The sequence below is a fragment of the Fukomys damarensis genome, unplaced genomic scaffold (assembly GCF_012274545.1).
Source record: "Fukomys damarensis isolate Sample0158 unplaced genomic scaffold, DMR_v1.0_HiC HiC_scaffold_28, whole genome shotgun sequence".
Classification (NCBI taxonomy): Eukaryota; Metazoa; Chordata; class Mammalia; order Rodentia; family Bathyergidae; genus Fukomys; species Fukomys damarensis.
Window position 1 is genome coordinate 41,181,168 of NW_022900940.1, and position 4,225 is coordinate 41,185,392.

Sequence of the window (4,225 nt, forward strand, 5' to 3'; positions counted from 1 at the left end):
CGCCGGGCGCTGTCACCCGGCCCCGCGCAGACCTGCTCCGGCCCGAGCCACTCGGCGGGTCCGTGGCCTTTTCGATTTCTGTTCTCGAAGTCCGGCCTGGGATGCTGATGAGGAGGCTGTGGAGGGGGAACCGCGAGTGTCCTGGGAAGCAAGGCCTGCTGCGTGCGGATCAGAAACGCCCAGCGAGAACAGATGTAAATTCCCGCGGAAAGGATGTACGTTGTGCTAAGTTTTTCCGGAGGTGTCCGCTCTTCACGTGGGGTCTCAACTTAGCCGTCGAGCACCGGCCACCTCCAGTGTTGCTTCGTGCATGGAGTAGGGTGGGACGCTACGGTCCAAAGAGGGCTTTTTGGTGGGGCTGTTCCCAGAGGTTCACGCCAAGCAGTGCCCGTTAAAGGTCGGGAGAGACGGATGCGGTATTAGCAGCGAGCCGTTTTTGAGAACCGAGTAACACACCAAAGAGATTTGAAAGGAAATAGGTGGATTTTGTCATTGTTTGGATATACTTTTTCCTGAACAGCTTTATTAGATATTAGATATCATGCTTATTTAACTTTATTGCTTCTGAAGTAAAATGCCCAAATGTGTTTCTGTTAGCTTGCCAACTGCCTTGAGTGGATGAAGAAAGCTGAGTGTGTCTTCATGCCTGCACCTTTGAGGCCTGCTAACTGGTGTTTTGAGGCGTATGTTGCATCCTTCTGGGCCACGAGTAGATTCAGAGGTCAGATTTGTTTGCATTTTCAGGAAAGTAACGGCCTGGTGGAAATGGGAGTGGCCTGGGATCAGCCATTGTCGTTGGCTAGCATTCTTATCTTGGGTATTTTCTTACCCTAATGTACATTTGTTTTTCTATATTTTGAAAATTAGGATGAATAGGTCATCTTTGTAAGTGTTTTCTGTTCCAAAATTTGGCGACTTTTTTCTTTAAATGAAAAAAAAAAAGTCTTTTGAAACGTTCTACTTAAGAGTGATCACAGTATGCATCATAAAATTTTGGAAAAAAATCTCAGTAGATGGAATAATGTTATGTAATTTGAACAAGGTATGTAATACTTCAGTGTGCTTAAGAAATTACTTTTTTTTGAGACAAGGTTTCACTATATAGTTCAAGCTAGCCTTGAACTCACTATGTAGCCCAGATTGGCCTCTAACTCAGAGTGATCTCCTGTCTCAGCTTTCCGAGTGCTGGTATTACAGGCATGCACCATCACATCCAGCTGGTTCAATGATTTTTGTTTTATTTTGTATTGTTCTTTGTTTTTTGGTACCGGGAATCAAACTCCTCGGGTCCTTGCGCTTGAGAAGCAGGCGGCAGTACCATTGAGCTAAATCCCGGCCCAGTGATAGATAGATAGATAGATAGATAGATATTTAAAGATGAATTGATATGTACTGATAACCTCACTCAGGTCAAGGTATAAAAAATTTTAAGGCCCCAAAGGGCTCCCGTTGGGCCATTATACATCTGCTCCCTCTTCAAGGCAGCTACTTTCTGATTTCTGCCACAACAGATGAGTTTTGCCCTGAAACAGAACCCTTTAGAAAAGTTAAAGGGGGCAGTATTAATAATTAAACTGTAGGGCAGCAGGTATGTAAACTTCAAGTTATGGTCATTTTCACCATGATCCTGTGATTTTATGACCTAGACCTATTGTATCTGGAAAAAGTGCTGACCTGAGAGTCATAGTCAAGTGGCCATATTCTTCTTTCTTTTTTCTTTTTTGCTGGGGCATTTATTTGCAGGTTTGGGTCTGTGGTTCTTAGGAGTTCTTATATTCAGTATATTCAGGCACCGTTTTTTTTGTTTTGTTTGTTTGTTTGCATTGGAGAATGAAATCAGGACCTTGTGCTTTCGAGGCAGGCGGCACCATGAGCTAAATCCTGGGCCAACAGTATTTATTCTTTTACTACTCATTCTTGGAATACAGATGTATTTTTAAAGAGTAGGTTTGAAGGATGAATAAACTTTCAAAACAAGTCATATATATATATTCACATCTACCTGGTAAAATAATTAAATCTGCAAAAACAAAAGGCAACTAAAAATTAGGCCAGGTGCAGATTTTTGAAAAGTATCACATGATTAAGATACCTTTTTGTATTAGCCCTCCATCTAAGAAGGTAGGTTTAAAAAAAAAATTACCTATTGAAGCAAGTACGGCAACAATTTTCTTATTCTCCCCAAATGTCTTTTTTTGTTTGTTTTGGTACCGGGGATTGAACTCCGGACCTTCAGCCTAGGGCGGTGGAACCACTGAGCTAAATCCCTGGCTTCTCCCCAAATGCCTTTTAATCTATCCTTGTGCCTTTCCTAGTTTCTACTGCTAAAGAAGAGGAGTTAGACTTTGTAAGTGAATTCTTACTTTCTTAGCTTCTAACAAAGGCCTGTGCTTTTTACTACAAAGACATTGGTGTGATAGAAAGTAGGAATGGTCTTATTCCTGTGTAGTGAGATAGCCTACAAAGTTCCAAGGTTTTCTTTTGAAATGATTTTCCCGAATACAGTAATTTTGTATTTCTTTGTCCAGTTAACTGCCCAATTCATGGGCCAGCCAACCTGTATTTGGTCACCTTTCCCAGTAGTCACCCCAAGACAGTATTGTACTTGATGGTTTAGCTCTTGTTGATCCACTGCTTTGTTTTATTGGGTATTTTTAGGTTTTTTGGTTTTTCATTGTCAGATTATTTAATTTTAAATTTGTTAAATCGTTGAGAGATGCAATTAAAGAGATACAAAATGAGAAAATACACATAAAAGGGACTTTTCTCTTTTTGATATTTTTTTGTAAATTCTGATTTTACCTTTTAAAAATGCTGTAGCCATCCATTCATTACTGAATATGTAGGGTGCTTTTGCTTTCACAGTGACAGCTAGCCTGGGCTTAGCTGTAGAATGGTGGTGTAGCAACGCATGCCATTTGACTTTAAAGTCTATTGAAAAGATAATCTGTCTAAATGTCATTGGTTTTTAAGAAAGTTAGGAATCTGTTATGTTCACATTAAATAAATGCAGTATAAAAACAGACCATAGGCAGATATTTTAATTACTATTTTTTGATTAAGATTGTCTGTCTTAGCCTGTCATAGTGGCACTTACCTATAATCCCTGTACTCACAAGGCTGGGAGGATTGCACATTTGAAGATACAAGAGACCCTGTCTCAGAGCAAGCCCCCCATTCTGTTTTATAATTTTACAAAACTTTATTTTTTGAAATTATTTGGATGATAGCCAGTATTGTATAATTTAAGAATAAAAGAATAATCAGTAAATGGTGCAGCTTTGTTACAGCAGGGTGTTTTTCTTTCAGTGAATAGTGTATGTTCTTTAACTAGGGTGTTTTGTTTTTGAAAACAGTATTTCTTTATATACATAGTTGTTAAATTGGGTGGAAGTGTCTGGGGATTTTGGTTACCTGGGAGATTTTGAACCATTAGACTTTAGGGAGTGGGGTTTTGATAGGACTCTACCATTCTTCAAGTGATACTAGTCCCTCTGGAAAATGATTTAAAATAGGATGTGGTCAGGTTTTTGTAGATTCATGTTTAAACTTTTTTAAAAAGTGGGAAGAAGAGTAAGATCAAAGAAGTTATTAATAGAAAAATTATGTAACTTCACTGCAGAAGTGTTTCACATTGTTTTGTTTTTGAGATGGGTTTTGCTATGTAGTTCAGACTGGCCTTGAACTCACTGTGTAACAGAGGCTGGCCTCGAACTCAAGGCAATCCCCCTGCCTCAGCCTCAGCCAAGTACTGGGATTACAGGTGTGCATCACTGCATGCTTAACATAGAATTTTTTTTTTTTTTTGTACCAGGGATCAAACTCAGGATCTTGTGCTTGCAAGGTAGGCAGTGGTATCACTGAGCTAAATCCCTGTCTCACTCTAGAAGTTTTAAAACATTTGATTGTAAACCACAACTCAAAGGCACTTAGGATTTGTAGTGTATTTTTCAGTCCTTGTTATTCAATATTTTTAAATACTGGGGATTGAACTCAGGACCTTGCATTTGCAAGGCAGGTGCAGTGCCACTGATCTAATTCCCTGGCCTCAAGAGAATATTTATAAAAACTTTGTTTGGGAGCCGGGCGTGGTGGTGCACTCCTATAATCCCAGCACTCGGGAGGCTGAGGCAGGAGGATCGCTGTGTGTTCCAGACCAGCCTGGGCTACATAGTGAGATACAGGTCAGTCTCAACTACATAGTGAGACCCTGTCTCAAAAAACC

The 4,225-nt window shown here is 40.0% G+C and overlaps 1 protein-coding gene across 5 annotated transcripts in view; it reads left to right on the forward strand.

Annotated features, from left to right (window-relative positions):
• Positions 1-7: 7 nt before the first annotated feature.
• Positions 8-4,225, forward strand: part of Sfmbt1 (Scm like with four mbt domains 1) — a 125,681-nt gene continuing 121,463 nt past the window's right edge. For 3 of the 5 annotated variants that reach the window (XM_010643071.3, XM_010643074.3, XM_019210513.2), the window contains exon 1: positions 8-215. The gene's annotated coding sequence lies outside the window, so the exon portion shown is untranslated. Of the gene's footprint in view, positions 216-597; positions 722-4,225 lie in introns of all 5 variants that reach the window. The other 2 variants (XM_010643072.3, XM_019210514.2) reach the window with 1 other exon arrangement.